Raw genomic sequence first — 25,210 nt, forward strand, 5'->3', positions numbered from 1 at the left:
AGTTCATGTTCTTTGACCTCAGTCAGTCTTACAAGTCCTTTCAGGAGCATGACTGGCCCAACCATCTCCATGTGAGGATGCACACGGGCTGTCCTTGACCAGAGGACAAACAGTCCTCAGGAACACCGCCGTATGTCTACACAGCAGGCACTGCACTGTCATCAGCATTTGTGCATGTGCAGAGGTCATTACAGGCAGGGAATCTACACTGAAGCTAAAATGCAGGGCACAAAAAATAATACCTGTGACTTCGAGCAACTGGCACGGAGCAAGCGGACGAGGATAGTAGAGGCCATTTTCCCACTCCTTTAGCATTTTTCTCTTTTCCAAATCTACAGAAGGCACAGAGCCCATGAAAATTATTTTGTAGAAAAAGAGTCAGAAAACAGATTTGGGAAACAAGACATGTCCATTACCTGGAATCTGTCCTTACACTATGACCAATATGAATGACAAATGTGCTCTTCCCTTCTGGACCCAGGACAAGAGGCAATGCCCGCCCAACCAGCTGGGAGGCCTCCCATCTCACTCAGCCCTTAGTTCAGATGAAACAGGCAGATATAGGCCCCTTTTCCTTCACCCCCACTGCTGGCGCTCCAGATCTTTCCATAAATGAACTGAAGACACACCTGTCCCACTCAGATCATTGGGCAAACTCCAGTGTCCCTACCACCTCCTCCTGTTCCCACACAGTTTGCCCACAGGGTGATCAGATAGCGCCTGCAGGAACAGGGAAGTGGTGTTTGGGCAGGAGAGCTGGGTATGGAAATCTAGCAGACCCAGAGCAACAGTGGCCCTGGAGCCACAGGCAGGGAGGGACACCCAGGCCAAGCGGCAACCCTACAGGCATACAAAACACCACCATGGGACGCTGGTGTGAGCCCCCCAGAGGACACCAATATCCCCAGCCTGCAGGGGGAACCCTGAGGACAGTCATCAAAGGGCAGCTTGACTCCAGGCTTGTGGCTGCCAGAGCCCAGATTTTTTCCTCCCAGCATGCTGCCTGAACTTACCTTTGATCTGCGTCCAAAAGCACCGGTGGGGAGGGGGTGAGCGCTCAGGAAACCTCTGGGAAAGGTGATGGATTACAAGTGGAGAGCGCCAGGACCCAGTCAATGGAGCCCTTTTGTTCCTGGACCCAACGCAGCTCTTAAAGGAATGTGTACAGAACACAGGCGCCCCCACTAATGGCCCAGTCTGGCCCCAGGGCTACTCAGCATGGCCAGATGTGGGCCTGCTCCCTCACTTCTGTACTGTGAGTGGGATGCAACACACTGCAGCTGTGTCCTGGGGAAGCAGGGAGCTGAGGCCTCAATCTTGTTTCCAACGCGATGAGCCGGCTGCCCGAGTGCCCGGGGTGCGGTGCCTCTTCTGTGAACAGAAAGGCCCTTGCAGGCCACGCCAAGTGGCTTTTCCCTCAGCCTCTTCTCAAGAGCGTTTGCTTTCTTTCACTGCTGCAACTGTTTCATTCCTATGTACTCAAAACCTCAGGTTTTCATGGTTCACAAACAGTTTTGGAAAATGTCCACTCCAGAGGCTCCAGGTCACACCCCATTGATGCCACCGAGACACAGTGAAAGGAGGTGAGACCCTTTCACCCACCTGGAGGGTCCCTGGTGCCCATGCAGTGCAGCCTGGAGTGGCACCAACTGTTTGCCAGTTGAGAAGCCAGAATATGGACACCTACAGATACTTTCTACATCCTACAAACAAAGCCAGGACTGCCGAGGGTGCACTGAGTGTTATTATGCCCAAAGGAGAGGAACAGGAAAACAGGCAGCTCGCCATACTCCATGATTAGAGCTGAGGAGGAAGTCAGGAGAGAAGGAAAGGTGAAGGCTGCCTGTCTGAGGAAGCAGCTATGGCTGGGACCCTAGCCAGCTGCGGCCTTCACCGGCCCCCATGTGGAGACCGCTGGTCTTGGCAAGAAGACCCAGCATTGCAGAGGGAACTGGGTTCTGACCCAGAACCCCACTCAGCACCACACCACCCTATCCACTCCCAAGCCAAGACCCTGGTGACTGAGGGGGACATTCACCTTTTCTGAGCAACCTCCAGGCACATGCTCTAACCCAAACAGACCTGGGTTCCAGCCAGCCCCAGCCCACCCTGGGCAAGTTATGTAAGCTCAATGCATCCCGGTACCCAACCCCAGAAGACAGTGACAAAAGCTGTTTCTTGAGAAGTTGGGTGAAGCAAACGCCCTGCACCAGTGTGAGTAATATGCACAGCTAAGGCATTTTTCCTGCAAGGCTACTAGCCTGGGAACAGGGGGTCATGCTCATGGAGGGCTCTTAGGTCTCCCCACCCAGCCCAGGGATGCTTAGCAGAGCCACGGAACCCCAGTGGAAAGAGGTTTCTCTCCCAGAGCTGGTAGCTCAAAGGAGTGCCTCCCTGGCATGCCCAGGGCCTGCTCCACTTGGGGGAATTCTTCTGATCACTGACATGGACTCCTGAAACAGAAATTTTTCATTAATGTAACCCACTTGGGAAAAAGCATATTAATATCAGATCACTGCCTTCTTCTAAAAACGTTAACATAACTCTTTGTAAGTGTCCAGGCATGCCACTGATGACCATGAGCCCCTCAGTGACACAGTGGGGCATTCTGACAGCTCCTAAGGTGACACCAGCAGGGGTGTCCCTAGCCTTCACTGGCCTTCCTATCAGCAGAGGCAGCCCCAATCAGGGTTCTGGGGCACAAGGAAGGGGACACTTAGGAGGGCTGCACCAGGGCCAGGCACACTGTGGGATTCCAGATGTCCTGAAGTGCACAAGAAGGAGATCAAGATGTCCCTGAAGGAGGGCATTCCTGTCCCATGGACACAATAGACACCCCACTGGCTGGCACTGAAATGGTGGGGATTCACCCAAACACATTCCTGGAAAGCAGAGTGCAAAGAATTCTAGAAACCTGGAGATTCTAGTTTTCTGCTTTTATAGGACAGGGATAGACATTGAGGAAGTAACTGTTCCCACATAGGCTGGCTCACAGTGATAGAATGGCACATCAGCCAGTTCTGAGGACTCAACAGGCTAGAAGATTCGAAACATTTTCCAAACCTGAGGCATTAGCTCCTGCTCAGCAGCAGTTTGATGGACGTGATGGCAGGAAGTCAGCATGGAACTGTACATCCTCCCGGCGGGACAGTCAGGGTTTCAGTGCTGGTTCCACACAGACACCCCTGAGAGGACCACCCTTGCACCTGCTCTGCTTAGCCAGAGGATAAAAGGAACTATTTCTACTGCCACAACAGTACATAAGGCCCAGACATTAGGAAGACACAAATGGTTTTAACACTTGCTAACTGCCAGGGACAAATAGCTCTAAACTAACCAGTCACCTACTTATCTAATCAACTAACCAGAACCCCTTTTCCTGAATCAACAGAGATGACTGCAAAGGCCTCTGGAAGGATGAGTCTAGTTCTAGGTCACCAGTGACCCCCATGTTTGCTGGGTCCTATCAGGCTGGTGCTCCTCCTGGACCCCACCCCACCCCAGCTCCTGCCTTCAGGAGCAGACTCTTTAGATCCAGCCACAAAACAGGGGCCTCTCCAAAAGAAAAGCCAGCGCTCGGAGACCCTGCAAGGGAGCTGAGGACCCACCAAGTGACAGGGATACAATAGAAACCTTCTGTGGCTGCAGAGGTGGTCGGGTTCAGGCTGGTTCCTGGGCAGGAATGCCCTGCACCTCCCCCACAGAGGGGTGACTGGGGGTGGGGGCGGGAGGGAACAAAGGGCTTTCCCCCAATGTGGGGGTGGGTCATGCCCATTTTATCGTCGAGAAGGAGCAGGCAGAGAAGGCCAGAGAACTGGGTCTAACCCAGATCCCTAACTGCTTTGCCCTTTGACAAATTTACTCATGTATAAAATGGGCTGGATGGCAGGTCAGAAATCTTGGTCTCTCCCTTCACTTTTGTTGCCTCTCTGTCTGCTTCCCAGGCCGTTTTATTCCCATCAACAACATCTGCAGCCCAGGAGCACACTTTGACTTCATGACCTTTAGCACCCAGGGTCATATTTGCAAGAAGCTCCATTTAAACCCATTAGGTGCCAAAGGTACACTCTGTAAAAGCCAGTCAATGTGCGTCCAGGAGCACAGTTCCCTGAGGCCCCTGCTCTTTCTCCCTTCTGGGAGGTTTGTAAAGAAACAACTCAGTGGCGCTGCTAAGAACTTTGGCACCTCAGCTGAGGAATTTGCTGTCAGGAGGTGCATCCACTCAACAGCCAGGCATGCAGCAGCCAGTGGCCCTGGAGTCCCACCGCCCGCGAACCCAGGCTGCACCATCCAGTTTCTTCAACTTGGGTGAGATACTCAGCCTTTCTTTGCCTCCCTCCGCACATGTGTAAAATGCAGCTGTAATCCCAGCCCCTCCAAGGTTGTTGTTTGGCTGAGGTACAAAGAATGCCTGCCAAGCATTTAGCACAAGCAGGCTCTAAGCAGTCTTATTACCTCGCTAGTACTTTGTCTCTGAAGCCATTATTACTCGGAAATATTACAAAGTAAGACTTCTAGGACTTTGCCTTTGAGGTCACGAGTCAGGCCTCCCGGCAGCTCCCCAAGCTCCGCGTGCAAGAGGTCCCTCCACTCTCCAGCTGCAGTGGCTCCCACCTCTGCTCAGAACGCCTTTCTTAATACTTGTTGATTGATTTGCAAACATAACCTCCCAGGCCCTGAAGAAGGGAGTCACAAGGACACACAAATCTCTTTCTAAAGGCAAAGAACGACAGCACTTCAGCACAGACCAAATACACCAACATGTCAAAACGGTTATTCCGAAGGGCCACACGATAATAATGCAGTCCTAGCTTTTCCATTCCTATTTTCAGGGTATTCTAAGAGTGTCCCTGATGACCATGCATCCACGATACAAAGAATGAAAACATGAGAGGAAAATGGGGGTAAAGGGCCAGAAAGTCCAAATGTGTGGAGGAACTGGGACACCCTCAGGGTGGGGGGCCGCACCCCCCAGGGCGCCTGTATTCCTTTAACCTCCGTGGAGAATGGGGGCACTCGCGGGCACCGTCTGAAGAGTTCTCGAGTCCCTTCCCACCACACAGACCATTTCGAGTCACTTCGAGCAAAGCCCCCACTGACCGGCCCGGCACGGTGCGGCCCCGCACAGGGACTCCCGTCTCGCCGTCTCGGCGTGTCACACACGGGAGGCACGTGTCACAGATGGCCCAGGACCCCCCAGCCCGCCCGGTTCCCGCTCCTTCAGAAGGAAGGCAGGCAGCTCTAAGGGACCCCCGCCTCCTGCCCACGGCTGGCGCGGGGAGAGACGGACGCCGCCGAGCCTGCCTGCGGAGAGCGGGAGGAGGGCCGGCTCTGCCCGAGGCCCCGGACCGCTCGGGAGAGCAAGACCGCCGGGCGCCGCCGCCACAACGCCCCGCGGTCACCGCGCCCGGGTCCCCGACCCCCGGCCGAGCTCCGTCCTCGCGCTCCCGGTGCCCCCGCAGCCCCGCGCCCCGGTCCCCGGCCCCCGGCCGAGCTCCCGTCTCCGCGCCCCGAGCCCTCCCCGCGCCCAGGACGCAGACGCCGGCGCGGGGCCGAGACAAAGAGGCGGCGGCGCGGCCCCCGTACCTGGGCGAGCGGCGGCGGGTCCCGCGGGGCGAGGGCCGAGCAGGCCAGGCGCGGAGCAGCGCAGCCGCGCGCGGCGGGCCGTCCCCCTGGCTCGCGGCCGCGCCCGCCGCAGGGCCCCCTCGAGGCGGCGCGGGCAATCGCCACCGCGGGGCCGGCCGGCCGCTCTCCCGGCCTCGTCGCCCCAATGGCGCGGCGCGCTCCGGGCGGCCTCCGCGCAGGTCCGCGGGGCCGGAGTGGGTGAACCGCTGGCCACCCGGGCCCCAAGCGTTCAAGTCGCTAGCAGGTCCCGGCGGGACGGTCCCAGTCCTGGTTTCGGCAAAACAGGTTCATTCATTCATTCGCTCACGCATTCATTCACTCATCCTGCGCTGTGATTACGGTGCCCTCAGGAACCCCTCCCTGCCCACCTGCGGCTTACTGTCCAGTCGGGGTGGTGCAAAGGGAGGCAGTGCAGCCGGGTTAGGAAAGCCCAGGGTGCTTTTCTTTAGAAACCCCACAGGGTCTGGCCAATGGAGGAAGGGGGTTAGGGAAGACTTTAGAAGTCACAGGACTTCTTGAAATGAGCAGGCTGTTGGCAGGCCAGCACCAAACAGGAGAGAGGGCCCCAGGCAGAGGGGTGCTGGGAGAAGGAAGGACAGAGAGACTCTGGCAATGTCAAGACCCGGATGGCCCTGGGTCAGCCTCTGCCTCAGTTCTCCCATTGGTGGAATCTGGGAAATGGACACATGCTCTTAAAAATCATGTAAAACACCAGCCCTTCTGCAGAAGTAGACGTGCTATTTGTCACATACAAAAGAATGGTTTTATCAACACTATCCTGAGGAATTAAGGAGCCCCCGACACAAGGAAGACATCTGTGGGAAAGCATCCCACCCTAGGGCCCACAGGACAGGGTCATGGCTTGTATATGCCGCCCTTACCAAGAGCTCAGAATCCCAGCTGGAGCAGGGCTGGGCATGTCTTGGACTGCTGTTACCCGGAACTGTCCCTGCCCCCAGGGTCCTGCCCTGCAGGGAGCAAGGAGAACAGGACTGGGCAGGAACAGTGGAGAAACAGAGGAACAAATTATCCCCGGAAGGACTTTAAAGTTGCTTTCAGAAACCTGAAGGCCCTGGGTCCAAAGTGGGTCTGGGGAGACACATGCAGAAACCCCACTTTTCATCACCAAGAACAGAGGCCCAGCCCCACTCAGATGCCACTGCTACCAGCCACACCTTTTCAGAATGACTTGAGGAACCCAGCAATGCTCCAGAGGGTAGTGGAACTTCTCAAGAAGTCAAAAGCACATGACTGTGGTCCTCAGACTGAGCTGGGCATTCATTCCCTGAGGCAGAGGCTTCCTGGCACTGAGCCCCAGGCCTGGGAAATGGAGCAGACATTTTGCTTGCCTTCTAGAAGACCTCTTCCCCCTGCCCCCTGCAGGGTAACTGCTGAGGTAAGGCAGGGACTGCCACCTGGACAGGAGCCTCAAGGAAGGCATGAAAGAATTCACAGCCTGCTGTCCCTAAGTGGGGGTGAGCCTGGTACTCTTACTATACCCTTTACTGATAGGGGGACAGGCTGAATTCCTAGGCAACTCACCCAAAGTCACTTAACCAGTCAGTGACATAACTTGGTAAGAACCTAGAACCACCTGGCCAGCAAGCCACTCTCACCATCTCCCAGTGGCCCTGCTCCACCCACCCATCCCACACAACTGTGCTGAGTTTCTCTTTGCTTGAACACCTCTCCCCCTAGACTAGAGGTGCACCCTCAGACCCACAGCCAGGAACTGAGCTAATGAGTTTGCCCAGATCTCACCACTGAGAAACTGGGGCTCTTCGTCCCTATCAGGTTGCCCCTCCTAAAATCTCTATCCTCATATCACTCCCCTCAAAGCCAGACCATCCTAACAACCCAGATGTCCCTTGCCAGCTGGCCAACCCTCATTTCTGGGACTGTAGTGACTTGGCTCCTGTTCATGCAAACAGTTCCCTTCTGTCTGCACATGTCCTGCAGCATTCACAGAAGAGACAAGGCATGCTGCAACCGGTGTTCCTGCACATCCTCTGTTAGCGGTGCAGCCAGTTCCCCAGTTCACCAAAGTGCAGGCACCCACTCCTGGCCTGAGCAGGGCTCCTTCCCAGGGCCAGGGCCTCCCCACTTCCCAGGACGCAACTTTGAGTTTCCAAAAATTTAAACAAAAACAGGACATGTGGCAATTGTGTGGAAAAGGGGGTGCATATTTTTTCCATCTGTACCCATCCAAAAATAACTCAAATCTGAAAACAGAAGTCTCAAACCAATTTAGCTGAGGAAAAGCAGCCCTAAGCCAGGAGCCCATTCTCTTCTCAGCAGTGAAGGCTGTGGGAGGAGTTGGCCTGGGCAGGAAGCACTGACCCCCTCATCCCTCTGAACTGCTGTCTGCTGCCTCATTCTTGCTCCTTGCAGCCTGGAGTTCTGAAAGAACTTACTGGAAGCTTGTCATTGTCATGAAGATGTTCTTCTGACCATTTCACATCCACAGACCAAAGGAAGCATGTGGACAATAACGTGGATATTTTTTCTTTTTCCTTACACTGAAAATTAGTATTTTCCCAAGAGCTGCTGAAAGGGGCAGCAGGAGACTTGACAGAAGATGTTGTTCCCTGGCCCCTCAATGCTGTGGGGAAGTTGTGGCATGGAATTTGGGGCACACAAGCCTGGGTGGTGCAAGATACCATGCCCCCAAGGCCTCTCTGGGACAGATCCCCCTCCTCCCTGTCCTGCTCTGCCAAACACACAAATCCGTATCCACAACCCAACACCTTGCCTTGTCTGTACCCCATAGGATTTCAGGAGTCTGTGGAAGTTGGCATCCTCTCCCCCAAAATACACATGCACACCAACTTCCTCAACGAGGTCTCAATCACACTCAGGAGCCCACTGCCTGGACACAGATGAGCTCTCCATGCCGCTGGTGAGGTCCCCAGAGAGGGGCTCTGAAATAGGGGCCTGAGCAAGGGGAGGAAGGTGAAATGAATGGGTGGCGAGGCTGTGAGCCAGGCTGACCAGGAGTGCTGGAACTGCCCTGGCCCACACGGGATGCGGGTTATCCCAGGGAGGGGGCAACCTCAGACAAGGCCATCTTTGCTGGCAGGGTTGTCCCCGAAGGAGGCTGATGGCCAATGACTGCCTCCCAGTGGCTGGGCCAACAAGTGTTCGCTGAAGAGGACCAGGGAGCTATTGAGGGCTCGCTACCTCCGGCTGGGATGCTTTGCCCCAGAGCTGAGGCTCCAGCAGGAGCCACTGCACAGCTTCTCAATTCTCTCCCCCGGTTTAGAACAGGAGGGTTGCTGACCCTGTTTCTTCCCAAATGGGACTGGGCTCTGTCCCGCAGGAGGCTGGGGTCGTTTCCCTTCCCCAGTGAGGAGCCTGCCCACTCCTCACACTAGCCCCACCTATGTGGCACTTAGAGCTGGAGCCCAGGAAACCCAAGGCAAACAGCACAGGGGAAAACCTGACAAGGGCAGGGGAAAAAGAAAGACGTGGAGCGTATGAGCTCTGGACACTGAGGCTTGTTGTGTAAGCCTGACAGCCGGGCTTTCCGACCCTATGGCACACATATCCCTAATGGTGTCAGGATAGAGGATCCTGAGATGTGGAGCCCAGGGGAGGGAGCAGTTCCCGAAGGAGGAGCTTCTCATCTGGTCAGCAGCGGGTCCCCTTGCCCGCCCTCCCTGTGCCCTGGCCCACCAGCACCTCTCTCTCTCACAGCATGCGTGGGCCCCACACCACCCAGATCCTGCATGGCTACTGGTGGAGCCAGTCCAGGGAGCCCTTCATCACCCTGACACTGAATGCAGTAGAGCCCAAGTGATCCTCGGCATGCCCTCTTGCCCCCTCCCTGGGTGTGCCTTTGCACCCTCAGCATCAAATCCACTGCACAAAGACCCACTGAGAGGGTCTTCAGTGGAGGGATGTGCTGAGTAATGATGGTTGTGGAAGAATGGACAAATGAAGGAACTCTAGAAACCCCAGGAGTGCCGGGGACTGACATTCAGGTTGGTGCCCTGGAGAAATGACATGTCCTCACCATACCAGCTCAGATGTGTCAATTGCCACCTTCCAGTTTAGAAAAGGATCCCAAATGGGAAAGGGTGAGGGTGCCACAGAGAACTTCCTCCACCCAAGGTCAGAAGAACTGAGCTCCAGCTGGCCGGGGAGAACCCAAGGCCACAGGAGTTAGCAGCCTTTCATCTCACTTCCTTTGGAATGATGTTTTATTTAAAAGGCCACTGGAAACAGCTAGAAAGCAGTAAGCCCACTCACCGTTAGCACACCGGGCATCTGGATCCTGGCCTGATCCCTGTGAAGAGGAGCCTGGAGCCCCTCCCAGTGCCAGGAAGTGAGGAAGCGCTCAGAGAACAAAAGGGTGGCCAAACCTGTAGCCATCTGAGTGAAAAAATAAATGACACAGTTCTGGGTTATAATTCAAATTATACTTTATAATTCAAAGTATAAATACCCATGAGACCTCACTGAATAAATGAACGGGAGAGGATAGGCAGAACTCCTGAAGAATTCAAATCGTTTATGGAGACAGCTCCTCCCTCAAGAAGACCACCCCTGACTGTGGCTGGACTTAGTGATATCCTCCCGTGAGGGGCTGGGAAGGGCAGGGGCCGGGAGCCACTCTGTGGAGGCCGAAGCTGGTGGACAGGCCATCAGCCAGGGGTCAGTCGGCAGTGATGAGTCGTGTGAGAGCTTCTGTCCTTGGCATGCGTCAGGAACGGCACCGTACCTCTGCAGTCTTCCCAGTGAGCCTTAACTCCAGCCTCACTGTAAGGAAACACCCGACAAATTCCAACTGAAGGACAGTCCACAAAACACCTGGCCAGTGCTTGGCAAAACTGTAAAGGTCACCAAGAACAGGAAAGTCTGAGAAACTGTCATGGCCCAGAGGAGCCTAAGGACACATAAAGACTCAATGTCACCTGGTGTCCTGATGGGGTCCTGGGACAGAAAAAGGGCAGCAGGTGCCCAGGAGGGACTCCGAATACGCTTTGGACTCTGGTTAGCAGTGACGTGCCATTGCTGACTCCTGAGTCAGGACAGCGAGTCATTGGAACAAAAGATGTTAGCAACATGGTGATGGTGGGTGGGGGGCAGTTACCCAGGAACAATGCTCTGTCTTTCCAACTTTTCTGTAAATCTAAAGTAAGTCTTAAATAAAAAGTTTATTTTTAAAATTGCCTTTGGAGCTGTAGGAAGAAAATGCCTTCTTTAAAGATGAGATTGCAGCTGTGCTTCCCTGATTGCAAATATCCAAGGGTGAAGATATCCCAGTGGACTCCCCACTTCGTGCCCTGGATAAGGCGAGTCCCCCCAAATTCCCCCATAAACCTCTGGCAGCAAGGAAGCGTGGCTACCTTCTTGAGAGAGCTAGTCCCAGCCTGAACCTGTACAAGTGTGAAGCAACTGTCTTCAATTTCCCCCCGTCACATATGCGCACCTGCTTAAAAGCTGGGGGTTTTCTTATATGACAGACTAGCTTTATTCAAAGAGAAATGAAATTTCCTGGACAAAGCATCTGTGTAATGACACCATTTCTGATTCTGTGTCTGTGAATTCCTTCCGTCTACATCTGAGCATTAATAATGGGAGCTATTCAAGACATCATTGTGAAGAAAGAAAGGACTGAGTCAATTGCTAAACCATACATATCATGACTACACTTAGATACAGGGATATTAATGAAAATCTAGAATATAACATCTGATGTTCATCCTGTGGACATAAAAAAATGCAATAATCCATTTTACGAAATCAGCAAGGAATTTATAGGCAGTGTTCTATAATAAAAATGACAAATTTGACTTCAGACAAATCATCTTCCTTTTCCTTTATCCTGTATATGCATTGTCAACCACATCTTAATCTGTGATTTATTCAACAGAGGCTGTTAAGGGTTGAACTGCCCTCCCACCCAAAATTCCTAAATCGAAGTCCTAACTCCCAGGACCTCAGAATGTGTATTGGAGATGCAGTCTTTAAGGTGATTAAGATAAAATCTGATCCAGTGTGACTAGGTCCTTATAAGAAGAGATGAAAACACAGACGAACACAGAAGGTCAAGCATTTGAGGACGCAGGAGGAAATAGAGTCTATATGCCCAAGACAGGCTTCAGCAGGGCCCACCCCGCCACACGGTGACCTTGGGTGTCCAGGCGCAGGCCCGGAGAGATCAGCGTCTGTGGTTTTAGCCGCCGGTCTGTGATAGTTTGTTACCTCAGCTTTAGCGGACAAAGACTGGCCCCTACTGTTGGGGCTTAAAACACATCCTGGGGATCAATTCTTTCATTCATTAATGCATACATGCATTCATGCATCTGTGCAACTGCAGGGGCCAAGGGCAGGCCACCCCAAGATGTGCCACTATGACATGAAAATTATTTCAGAGCTGAAAACAATCAATGCCCAAAAGACTCAGAAAGAAACTTTTACTTCTCCCACCCCCAACTGACTGAAAAGAATTTAGACAGAAGACCTGCTCCAGGAAGAGAGCTATCACCCTAGATAGCTATATTATAATGTAAACTAGGCGTGGTAGACTGGGAGGGATGTGGCTAAGTCTGTTAAAATTCCTCTCGGTTCCCCATTGTTTCTGTGTGGCCCAGCCAAACATTTGTTTACCAAACATTTACTCTTTCATATTCCTGTGAATTGCTTCCCTTTTCCTTTGAAGTCTCAGGCTCCTACCCGCCCTCTCCTTGGTTCAGGATGACAGAAGTCTGTTCTTCTCCCTGTCTTTGGAACCTATGTCTGTGGGGTCCCCACACGTACATAATTAAACTTTGTTTTTTCTCCTGGCAATCTCCTGCCTCCTGTCAACTGGATTCTTAGACCAGCTAGAAGGACCTCGAGGGGTGGAGGAAATTTCTTCCTCCCCGGTGGTTGGCGTAGACCGCAGGAGACTCCCCATGCTCGCCCTGAGGCTGCTGCAGCCAAGGTTCTGGGACAGCTGACAACAGCTGGCAGTAGGTGAGGTTTCTTACCATGTCAACCTCCTGGAATCCCTATCCACAGAGTCTGATGACATAAGAGTGGTGAGAGTCTTCTTCTAGTTTTGGGTGAGCAGGAGAAAATATTGTGGAACTAGTCCCCTGGGCTTGGCGACACTTGGTAAATTTGATTGAGGATGCTTGCTGACCCATTTCCTCCTTTGTCTTTTGTGTCATTTGTAAGTGTGCACAGGAAGTAAAGGCTGTTGCTAAGGGAAAACTTGGAAACCAGAACCACAAAACTGGTGGGCAGCGGTGGTGCAGCGCAAGGCTGTTAGGGTACGTGCCGCCTCACAAAGCCCTCCATGGTGGGGTGAGTTGGTCAAGGAACTGTTAGATGGACACCAGGTCACCTGCCAACCTCAAGAAAAGTTCTGTGCAATGAGGCAGAATCACAATCCCCAAACCCGGGGAATGCCTCTGCTAGGAGTTAGTTTGGCTTCTGAGGCCTGTGTTTTGGCTAAAGCTGTTAATGTGCCTGTAAGTCTCCCATGGGTCTTGTTGCGGGTCTTGAGAGCTTGGCCTTGAATGAGAATGCCCTCTGGCCTCCACCACCCGGGGGGTGCACGTATCAGTGCACCTGGTTGCAGGCTGTGGGTCCGAATTTCTGTATCCAGCTGTGCCAGCTCTCCCGGAAGGTTGTCATAAGAGGTCCCAGCCCCTGTGGGGCTTTTGTCTCAAACTTGGCTGCTTGTTAGAGCTGGAAAAGTCCCATTTAGTGACCCCTGCCCAGTGTCCCAGATTCCAGGTCTGTGACTAACATTTACTCTTTCATATTACTGTGCAATGAGGCAGAATCTAAGAAAGCTTTGCTTTCTTAGACTCTGCAAGTGAACTTTGTGGATCCTGGGACTGTGTCATTTATGCCCTCTAAGGACATAAATGGTCCCTCGTCTCTAGTATCTCTGGTTTAAGCCTGGAAAACTCATTCTGGGTCTTTGCATAAAAAGGCTTATTGGTTTGAGCCACTATTAAGATCCTACTGGTCAATGGCCATATGATGGGTCCTTTAAATTGACTATATTTGAAAGAAAAAGGCTCTCAATTGTCTTATTAGTATAACAGCTAGCCTTAGGGATTCCTTTGACAAGGTAAAAGAACTGAAATTCAGCTTAAAACAAAAATTATGTCCACATCCAACAAAAACTAGCCTTAAAATCTCACCCTAACCCCTTCTCCTTAGTTTAGGAAGACTTACATACCTCACTGTCCCTGGCTGTCTTCAGAACCCCTGTCTATGGATTCCTGCACTACATAATTAAACTCTGGTTTTTTCTCCTGTTAGTCTCCTGTCAGTTGGCTTCTTAGACCAGTTAGAAGAACCTCAAGGTATAGAGGAAATTTCTTCCTCCCCAACAGTACAGATGGCTGGGCACTAAGCTTGGGTCCTTTTAGTTCAGGTAGATTTGAGTAAGAATCTTGGGCTGCACCACTCCATCACTGTGCCTCTGTTTCCCAGTCTGTAGAATCATGTCCAGGCTGAGTCGCACTGGACGGACTGAGGGGTGTTCCTGCAGCCCTTTACTCCAGCCTGATATAGGGGCTGCACCCTGGACCCCTGGCGGTTGACTAGGGGTAGAGCTGAGGGCCGGAACCAGGGGTGGCCCTGGTCTGATAACCAGCCCCTGTCCTACAAGGACGTTACTGGGGAGGCCTGGCCCAGCCTCTTTTTCCTGTTTCTAAAAGGCAGGTCAAAATAAATACCAGAGCAGACAGACATTGGCCTGAGGCTCTGTGGTTTTGCTTTGTTATTTTGCACTTAAACAATTATGATTTACAGAAGGAATTACTCAGGTATCTATGTGCCCTGAAGCATTTTGCAGACCTGGGTCAGGTGACAGGCCAGACCCCATGTAGAGAAAAGCCCTATGCTGCCACCCCGTCCCTTTGCCTGGCAGGGCCTCTCCTCCCCCTTTAGAGTCATGATTCTAGCAAACCCCCTGGTAGGCGTGGGCACTTCCAGCCTCTGCTGCCCAGTCCTCCTCAGCTACCTGCCCCTGGCCTAGACCATCACCACCCAGAGCTCAGCACTTGAGGGACAGAGCTCGCCCACAACATGCCTCCTACCTTGAACTGTTTATGCACTTTGCACAATGTGCCACAGTTGCTAAGAATGAGACCACAGTTTCATAGTTTTCTGGGAAATGACACTGTTTTCTGCTGACAAATGGATGCTAGCAGGGAGAGGGAGTGTTCCTCTTGTCTGGTTTCTGAGCCAGCAGCTGTCCCCTGCTATGTGCAGGCCCCCTAAATGCTATCAGGGCTCATGAGCTCAGGCCCTATTCTGATGGCAGTGTAAGCCATGGTGATGAATTTTAAATTACTTCAATTCTCTGTCTGTGTGGGTTTTCTTCACAACCTCCCAGAACTAAAAACACTCATTGAATCAAAGTAAACATTATCCATTAGCTTTATCCAGATTTTCTCCCTCAGTTACCATCAAAAGAAGAAACTTCTAACTGCAGGCCCAACTCTGATTCTGCACATCAGAGAAGGGAATCCAGAAACTTCTCTGCAGGGACTAGACCAGTTCCCCTGCCCAGAGAAGGCTCTGTGATTTAAGTCAGCATGTGGTTGACTCCCAAGCTCAGTCTGGGACCTGCTGGCACAGCCTGGGTGGGAGCAGTTGGCCAGGAGGAATCTGAGATCCCAAAGGTAAGACCAGAGGGGGGCTGCCATGGTGTCGAACCTGTTCTCTCTCGCCTCCTCTTCCTCTCCTCTCCTCTCCTGTTGCCCCCTCTCCCCTCTCTACACTCATGAATTACTTATAAAATGGTACTAGTTTACTAAGGGTTAGTCAATATGAGATTCTTTCTAAATACATAATCCTTTGAAATTGCAGCATATAATTTATTTATAAAAAATGTACGTGTAATATCTCAGGAATGCCTCTGTTGCTGTAGCCAGGGCCTGCGCCACCCCTGGCTGAACTCAGCTACAGGATGCCGCCCGAGTGGGGGTGGGGCAGCACTGGGGCTGGCTGCCTATAGCCCCAACACTTCCCTGCCCTAGAAAGTGTGCTTCCTGTGGTTTGGGGTCTCAGTACTGCACAGCATGCATACCTGTGACAAAGATAAAGGCCACTGAGTATGCTCTTCCTTTGTGTAGATGTCTCTCTGCAGAGCTGGGGGCCTGTACATCCCCTAACTGCTATATTCTCATGCTTGGAGGACCCCCCTATGAGCTCCCAGGGAACACAGCCTGGAGCCAAGCAGGACACCTGGATTTGATGAAATCCTAGAGTGGCCAATTTGCTGTGTGGTTTTGACAAGTTAATCAGCCTCTCTGTGCCTGGTTTCCTCTTCTGTAAAAAAATGTCTGTGATAGCAGAACCAACCCTGTCGAGCTGTGGTGAGCTTAGCGGGTCAGTGTACAATCCCTGCTCCCTTTAGAGTAGTATCCGGCTCTCAGCACCTGTTTTGGCCATCATGTCTGCTCTCCAGGCTCCCAGAGCTGACCTCATCCAGGATATGCCTAGGCTCAGTTAGGTAGGGTAGGCAACAACACAAAGGCAAAGGTCATTTTTCCTCCGACCCTGCACTTCACCACCAAAGGAAGCTGGCTCGACTCCCAAAACTGAACCTTTTCACCTCTGCCGCTCATCCCCTCACCAAAACCTCTCTAGCCCCGAGGAGTGGATTCCAAACTTGCTCACCATCCAAATCAGGCTGGGGGAGGAGCAGTTAAACAGGCAGATTCCTGAGCCCAGCTCCGAATTCCAGGGCTGGGTCTAGGAATGTGCTTCAAAAAAAAGTCCCCATGCCCTTGTAATTACCGCCTTAAGAAAGGGCTCTGTATGTATTTAACAGAGCTTTGTTATCCTGAGGCATTATTAACCAGCCCCTCTTTTCTATTTAAAGTCTGTCTTTCTTTGGGAAAAAAGCCTGTAGATTTTAAACTAGCTCAAGAATTCAGATGGGTGTATCCCCAACAAACCTTGGGAGGAATTCTGACCTGCCGGATTCCTTAACTGAACTCACTGTGGTGGGGCCTCCCCACACAGCACCTCCAGCGCCATGCCTGGTCTCCCAGATGCTGGGGCGAGGGGCGGGAGAAGACCTAACAGATAACAGAGCTTGAGGACCCAAGAGGCACCCAGAACTAGGTAGTATGTTGGTTTTCAGAGAAGAGGTTTGGAAGGAGCTTGACTAAACACCCACTTTCCCCCATTGGGCAGAAGAGTCGCTAGTATGTGCCCCCTCACCCAGTCCTCTGGGAAGTCACTACTGCTGGCCCCTGACCACACTCACCCTGAGTTTCTCCATTACTCCCCAGGGTACATGCAGCTGAGGACCCCAGCCTGCAGAGGGAACAAGCAAAGCCAGCTTGCTCAGTGGCTGTCAACATTACCCTGAGAAATGTTAGGTCCCCCAGATTGCACTGAGAAACTCTGAGCTCCCCCCTGAAGCTTACCCACACCCTCCAGATTATACCCTAAAAAACCTACCCCAAGAATTGCCCCAAGTAACCCCAGACCTCCTAAGGTTGCCCCTGAGAAGGCCCAGGCTCCCTGAGAAACCCCAGGGCACCAAAGTTTGTACCCCAAGAACCTCTTGGCTCCCCCCGGGTGCTCACTGAGAAACCCCAAGCCCCCAAGGCTATACCCCAATAAACCTTAGCCTCTGATCATACCTCACAAAACCTCAAAACTTCCAGGTTGCACCCCAAAAAACTCCAGAGTCTCTCAGGGTTGTACCTTGAGAAACCCCAAGCCTCCTCGGGTTTGAACCCCACAAACTACCAGGGACATCAGCGTTGTCCCCTGAGAAATCTTAGCCCCACCAAAACCCTCCAAGTTTGCTCCCTGAGAAATCCTGGACTCCCTGGATTGCCCTGAGAAACTCCAGGGACCCCAGTGTTGACTCTGATTATTTTGTGAATCATATATTTACTCCCATAGGAAAACAGTGTCTCAGTCCCTGTGCCCTCTGCCCGTCTTTGCTCTGCAGACCTCAGCTGGAAGCCCCCTCATGACTCTGTCCATATCTTGGAACTTCCAGGGAGGGGTCATTAATCAGGAGCTTCAAGTTCTGGCCTGACCTCTCCTAGCCATGCTATTGACCACTAACCACAGGGCCAGGGTGGCACTATTGTTTTCAGCAGCATTCATTTCTATTTCTAATTAGGTAAATAAATGTCCAGTGATGTCACTGTTTTCCTTCCATTTGAGAATTCTCCAGCGTTTGGCATGAAGCACAGTGGTTGGAAATTCCAAGGCTCTGCCCCGTCTTCCTAATGTCATCCCAAGGCCCCATCAAGAAAAACAGCAAATAATTCCTCAGAAATCAGGCACCCAACACGCCGTCACAACTTAGAAATGATGAATCCCAGCCTTCCAGAGGTTTCCAAGGGTTGCAGGTTTCCACGGTGCAGGCCCATGGTGTGCTGTGCACACTCAGACTGATGCTGTCTGACTCCTGTAAGTCAGATACCTCACTAAGGAATGCAAAGCAGTTCAGTAATTTATTGATGATGAAATTAACCTTCCTCCCAAGGTTTGGCAGGCTCCAGAATTCATTTTAGGGGGAGAATTCCCATTCTGCACAGGAAAGCCACCGACCCTGAGAACATCCCCCACACCTGCTGTGGCTAGCTGTGAGTCCGGCTTTCCTCAGCCATGCCTGCCAAACTGCCAGGAGGGCTGGTGGCCACTGGAGCGCCTACACCTCTGGCTGCCCCGAGGCTGCTGGGCTATGTGTGTCCAGCCAGGCACCACCACTGATCTTCATGGCTTCACATAGGAAGAAATATTTTGAATTGGAACATGTACTTTCATATACAGAAGTTACAGATTTGACATTCCAATATCAGGGCTCTTGTGTGTTTCTGGTTGTGTAAAGGGTTCTATTTAAAAAGCTTGCAACCGTTCATCTGAGGTTCCACTGTGTGATTTTCCCCAGCAGTGAGAGCTGGGGCCTCAGGGTGGGCGACTTGCCGGATACGGCGTTTTCCTTCTGCAGGTCAGACACCCGACTCAGTCCCACTCAGCCTGCCATTTCCCTGGCTGTCCCCATCAAAAATGGCTGCACACACTGTTTGAAACCTCAGACTTCTGAGTGTCCAGCTCTGAGGGGTGTACTGGTGACCCTCTAATCCCCACCACAAGACTTGGTCAAACAGGCCTGGCTTGCGTGCAGTTGAAAGAAAGAAAACGTTAAAAAGAAAGAAAAAAGTGAAAGGGGTTGTAATAAAGAAGGGCCTTCCTCCAAATGCGTCTTGATAATAACTTTCACTCTCAAGGTGAAGGGCAGGAAGGGGAAAGATTCCTCTGCAACTTCATTTTAATGAAGTTTATTGAGCACTAAAGTCAGTGCTGCCCTCATGTGGCCTGAATTCAGGCCCCAGGGCCCACTGAGCAGTAGGGTGACCTGCAGGGACCCTGGTTGGCCTGCTGGCACCAGCTCTCCTGAAATGAGCTGCTTTAGCTGGCTTCCCCTGGACCCCCAGAAGTAGGTGGTCATCTTGCACTTCTGCTCCTGGGTGGGACCTTGAAGACACTGCTGCTGGGATTCTACACCCAAGTTGCCAGGGACATGGCCTGGGATTCCAGTGCAAAGGTGTTTGCAGCAACACTGTTTGTAACTATGAGAAATGCACCAATAGGTGAAGGACACAGTGGGGCAGGGAGCAGTACCTGCGCTTTCAAAGCACTGGGACATCTGCCCTGTTCAGTAGCTTATGCGGTAGGCGCTATTGTCATCTCCACTGCAGAGGGTGATGATCTGAGACTCAAAAGTGGTGGCTTTGAGCTCAGCCAGCGCCGGCTCCAACCTGCCCTCCCTCTTCAGGGCACCTCACGGGGTGCCACATGATTGAAACTAGAGGCACTCATTGAAAACAATGGTTTCGAAGACTTTTCTTAGCAGGAGAAGGTTTTGCTCAAACCACCTGTAGAAAAGATGTGCTTCCATAGATAAAAGTATGCCTAAAGAAGTCTTAGAAGGAGGAAAGACGTAGAGAAGACTGCTTACGATTGTTGGTCTCCATTTTTCCTTAGTTGTCTAGGATTCCATCATGGGCTTGCACTGGTATGAAAAAAAAGCCACAATTTGAAAAAAACACATTTGCCAGACTTTTAAAATGATGGGTCCTTGTTGCATTGGGTCTCTTAGCTTCCGAGAGATCCGAGAAGGGTTGCTCTGTATTTTTCTTGCCTGTGTAACCGCCTCCAACCCCTACTCTGTTTAAATGTAGAAGGTATTTCTAAGTAGAGCAGCTTTCACTTCTCCAAACATAAGTGACATGAAGCAGATTTTTCACTCCAGTCAGCTCCAGCCACATACTTGGGATGCCAAAATTCTTCCAAACAGCACGGAAAGTCCCAATGAACAACCTAGATGTCAGCCTCTAAGTCAACAGTTTTACTTACCACCATTCCTTTCTAAGGTGAATCTTGTGAATTGTTCACACTATTGAATCCATAAACTGCACAGCGCCAGTCCCATGAGGCCCTGCAGGGAGCAGAGCACCTCTGTCCATGTGACTGAGGGGCTTTGTGGACCATAGCCCCTAGTGTGTTCGGTCACTCAAGCTCACTATGAGTTTGTCACAGGAATGAACTGCCAGAGATGAAAGTGAGACTGTCTGGCCTGGGACCTGCATTCAGAGACTCACGTGTAGTTTCACATGCTCCTAAGCTCCGAGGCACTTTCAGGGACATGGGGTCCCAGACCTGAGGCGCGTGTCCTCTGGTGACCTGCCCCAAGTGGAGAGCTTGCTGATCAAGCCAACCTCAGAGCAGATATCCTGCATGATAACCAGAAACCCAGAGCGAGGGCCTCTCTGGAAACTTTGTTCCCAGTCCTTAACTTTGGTCATGGTCTTTAAAAGAGCCACCCTGAGTGGGGCACCCCATAACCTGCTCACATGTGGTCTCCACCTGGGCTAGCTCACTGGTGGTCAGAGGACAGGTACCCTCAGCACAGGGACATCCAGGGGCCAGGGCTGGATCGGGCCTGCAGCTAGGGCCTAAGGTTTCTCCACCTCTCACTCCCCGACTGGCAAGAAATGGCTCTCTTTGTGGTTCACCTCTGGGGCATGCCCGCACTCCAAGGGTGTACTTTGCTTTAGTAAGCTACTCTTTGCTTACCTGCTCAGTCTGCTTTGTGAATTATTTCTTGATCAGAGGCAAGAACCCTCTCCTGGGTTAAGGTCTCACCTGGCGTGTGGGGAGAACTCCCAGGATTGGATGTCCTGACAAGGTCAGATGTGGAGGGTGGAGACCTCAGGTCGTGGGGAGAGTGCTGAACTGAGCTGCAGGTGGAAGTAGCTGAGATGGCTCACAGCGAATGGGCTGCAGAAGGGATGGCTGGTGCCAGTCCCCAGGGACTGCTGCCAGGCTCACTCCTCTGCAGTCCTGAGCCCCGAGAGAGGGGCCAAGGCGCTGGGAGAAGTATGGGCACCTGTAAGGGTGTAGTCCAGCCCAGCCCAGGCAGGAAGGAGTGGAGACAGTCCTGAGAGCCCCCCTGCCCGCCTCCCTCACCAGCAGCTGGGCTTGGACAGTCATGGTGGTCACAGTCAGAGCAGGGGTCTGAGCCCACAGGATCAGGGGCTTAGTGATGGCCTCTGTTCTGTCCCTGTGGACGCTGAACCTGAACATACAGTTCCTTGTTCACTTACGCCTTCACTAGGCTCTCCCTCCACAGTTACCTTATGCGCTGCCCAACCTTGTAAAGATCATTAACCCTGACTTGCCCTTTGCCCTCTTCTCTGAGTCTGGTTACAGGACTGGAGGGGATGTTGGCTGATAATATCTACTTTGCAGAGTTGATTACCAGACGAGGAGTCAACACGAACCATCCCAAGACCCCTCAGGTGGCACCAGGAAGATGGAATTGGCACATAACTCCGAGAAGTTACAAGTCCCTGCATTTCCTGCCCTGACCCTCACATTCCTCTGCCAATAATATATCACCCATCCCTCTGCCCAATGGGTTAGGCAGATTTAGGGAAGGTCCCTGCCTTCTCGTTGGGCTTCCCTTCTGATAATAAAGCTTTCTCTGCTTCAAAAAGAAAAGGAATGGACCTCCAGTGGATAGGCAGAGTCAAAAGACTGAAGCATATTCAAAAGACCTGTGTGAAAACATCACCCCCACACCTACAGTTACAAATCCCTAAGTTCTATCCAAACAGCATGTTCTGCTGGAGCTGAACTCATTCACTCAAAACTTAGGAAGTGTTTTGCTCTGTACAGTGCTCGGGTTTGTAGAATGCTAAAAGTAGACATGAAGCATTTACATAATCATAGTTTTTCATGCCCCCATTGGAAGTGGTAGACTACTTGCTAATAGAATATCAGTAGGTGAAAGAGAACAAAGGTCAATCAATGATGTTGCTGAACCTTGTAACATTAAAAAATTCAGAATTCTTTAGACATTTTCCAACAAATTTTCTCCTGAACTAAAGTTACTCAGCCTCCATTCTCTTAAAGAGTGTGGTGAGTGAAACTTTGTTAGGCACTTCTCATGTGCTGGACCCCATGTGAGTCACTTCACAACTCTTCAAGGGGCAAGCCTCTTGTGATGAGAAATAATCAGAAATGCCTGTTGTTTCTAGGCTCGTCACTGACGGCAGAATATGGGATCCGTCCCACTGAACTCTGGCCCACACTATGTGGCAAGATGGACTCCTAGAGCAGTGATTGGTTATGATGGTTCACATTTTGAATAATGCCCATGTGCCAGGTACTTGGATGTATCAGCTCCTCTAAAATTCATGACCACCCCGCAGAGGCCCCCTACTCTGACCCCAACATTGTAGATGGAGGGACAGAAGCTTGGCACCAAGTGCCTTCCAAAGGCCTGTGTGGAGCCGGTTGTGTGAGACTGGAGACCAAGCCCTGGGGGCCTGGGTCCCTCCAAGGGCCTAGTGACTCGGCCAAGGCCAAACAGATAGCAGCACCCACTGTGGCCCACATTTAGAGCCCCTGCCGGCCAAGAGTGAGAAAGGGGAATTCACCTTCGGCTTCTCAACCCTGGTGTGGACTTGGCCGGGCACTCAGCAAGGCCTGGAGCTGCTCCAGCAGCTTCAAACCACCGGCGAGCTTCCAGGGCACCACAGAGAGAGCTCAGATGCTTCCAGAGAAAATTCCACACAGGGGCTCTGCCAGCAGAAGGAAAGGCTTTATGGGATGGTGGGGGTGCAGTGCCATGGGGGGCGAGGCATCGACTGTGTGGTTTGGACCGTGGGCAAAAGGTTGAGGGTCCTGCTCCTCTGCCCCAGTATCCAAGTATATTGGATATAGGGAAAGTGTGTCCTTTCACAACAGAGCCACAGTCTTGCTAAGCACTAAGCCAGAACAGATTTGCTGAGGCACAGACCCCCTCACTTGTTGAGCCCCTCCCTCTTCTTGTTGGGGCCTTGGTGTTGCTGTCCCCTTGCAGGTACACAACTGGACATGTAATGTGGGGTCTCTCCCAACAGTTGATGACCTCTGTAATTATGCGACTGTAGCAAACAGCCACTGCGTGGGACGTGGGTTCTGATCTCCTAGTGGGAAGTGTTTTATGGAGATGATCTCATTGCAGACTCGGTTTCCTTGAACAGCCATCTCTGCCAGGGTGGTTTCTTCCCGGCCCTGTGGGTGCACCTGTGTGAACAGTCTTGGCAGCCTGAACACATGCCATCTCTACCTGACATGTACCACTCTTGCTGCTGTAGTTCTAGAACTGATCTGGAAATGCTTGCAGCCTGTCTCCCTGTGGGGCTCCGGCAGTGAGTTCCTCTACGCTGAGGACGAGATGTCTTCCAATCCCAGGAGTGAGGGCTCAGGGAGTTCACAGTCACCACTCCTTGGGCAAAGGGTGCAAAGCTGTCATGGTGGGCACACATTCCAGCCCCTGAGTGTGCACACATTTAATGGTGTCATCTCCCAGAATAATCCCCAGCAAAGTGTGCCTGACACCCAGGATGAGGCCAACCCACAGACGTGGCAGGTCCTTACAGCAAAGGATGTTTGCCAAGGAGGCTGGAATTTTTCTGTGAGGATCTGTAATTTGTCCTTAAAGGGCAAATTCTCTAGATTTCAGTTTAATAACTGATGCGAGTGTTAGAAAATTACAAATGAGACATTAAATAGTAACAGCTTTTCCCAGAGACAATGGCAGCTTCCGCTGTGACAAGAGACATCTGAACAGCGCAAGCCACAGAGAGACACTGTCCACTGCCCTTCGGGAGCAGCTGCATTGGGCCTCCCACCTTCAAATGTCCTGTAGGTGTCTAGTGCCCTGAATTTCAAAGTGTGGGGTTGTCTTGAGGAGGAAGCAATGGCAGCAGGAGGTCACACAGACGGGGGAATCCTGGCTCCTGCCACTCACCGCTGTAGGAAAAGTTCAAGTTCTTGCATGGACTCTGCTTGTTCACCTATAAAATCAGATTGTTCTTGAGTAACAAACCAACTGAAAATTTGGTGGCTGTAACAATAATGTTTTTTTTTTTATTAAAGTAGCATTGATATACAATCTTATGGTGATTTCAAGTACACAACACAGTGGTTCAACATTCACCCATATTATCAAGTCCTCACCTCTTCCATTGTAGTCACTGTCCATCAACGTGGTAAGAGGTTATACAGTCATTAACTGTCTTCTCCATGCTGTGCGACCCTTCTTATGACCAACCTATACTGTGACTCAGAATTATAGTGCCCCTTAATCCCCTTCTCCCTCTCCCCCAATCCTCCCCAACCCCTCCCCTTTGGTAACTGTTAGTGTGTTTTCTGTGTCTGTGAGTCTACTGCTATTTTGTTCCTTCTGTTTTGCTTTGTTTTTATACTCCAGAAAGAAGTGAAATAATTTATTTGTCTTTCTCCACCTGGCTTATTTCACTGAGCAAAATACCCTCTAGATCCATCCGTTTTGTTGCAAATGGGAGGGTTTCTTTTCTTTTTATGGCTAAATAATATTCCATTGTGTATATGTGCCATATCTTCTTTATCCATTCATCTGTTGGTGGACACTTAGGTTGCTTCCCTATCTTGGCTATTGTAAACAATGCTGCGATAAACATAGGGGTGCATATGTCTTGAATCTGGGATCTTGTTGTCTTCAAGTAAATTCCTAGGACTGGAATCACTGGGTCAAATGGTGTTTTTAGTTTTAGTTTTTTGAGGAACCTCCATATTGCTTTCCACAATGGTTGAATCAATGTACATTCCCACCGATAACAGTTGTTTTTTGATATTCTCTCTCCTAGGTCTGGGGGTTGAGTGGGCCCAGCCAGGTGACTCTCATTCAGGTCTCTGGTGTCTGTCTGGAGGCAGACAGTACCAGCTCACAAGAGCCAATGATTAAATTTTCAGGAATATTTGCCAACTGGTTGGTAAACACAGGTGTCATCAAAAATTGAATTACATAAACTTATAATTAAATAAACCATATTAAAAACAAAAGCAATACATTATCCATACCTATCACTTCCACAGTATTTTACGGTATGCCACTTTTATTTATGCCCTGGGATAATTCCCACCTGTTGTATGTGGTGACTTACAGTGTAATGGGTGCTCTTGGGCATTTCTTCCCAAGTTCACACAATGAGAGCATGTAAGCAACTGGACTGCACTGCTGTCCTCCATTGGAGGGCTGTGGTCATGCTGGACCTGA

At 51.4% G+C, this 25,210-nt stretch overlaps 2 long non-coding RNA genes across 3 annotated transcripts; one reads left to right on the plus strand and one right to left on the minus strand.

Annotated features, from left to right (window-relative positions):
• The first annotated feature begins 3,923 nt into the window (after window positions 1-3,923).
• LOC108401401 (uncharacterized) lies at window positions 3,924-24,290 on the plus strand. 2 transcript variants are annotated; one of them, XR_012132419.1, is made up of 4 exons: window positions 3,924-4,308; window positions 12,793-12,887; window positions 15,042-15,263; window positions 21,373-24,290. It is a non-coding gene; the product is annotated as an uncharacterized lncRNA (long non-coding RNA). The 2 variants fall into 2 exon arrangements; XR_001854157.3 differs by lacking the exon at window positions 12,793-12,887.
• Window positions 10,032-21,322, minus strand: LOC108401402 (uncharacterized). Its single transcript, XR_001854160.3, has 2 exons — window positions 19,580-21,322; window positions 10,032-10,386 (listed from the first exon to the last, which is right to left on the minus strand). It is a non-coding gene; the product is annotated as an uncharacterized lncRNA (long non-coding RNA).
• Window positions 24,291-25,210: the final 920 nt, after the last annotated feature.

Source organism: Manis javanica, chromosome 6 (assembly GCF_040802235.1).
Source record: "Manis javanica isolate MJ-LG chromosome 6, MJ_LKY, whole genome shotgun sequence".
Classification (NCBI taxonomy): Eukaryota; Metazoa; Chordata; class Mammalia; order Pholidota; family Manidae; genus Manis; species Manis javanica.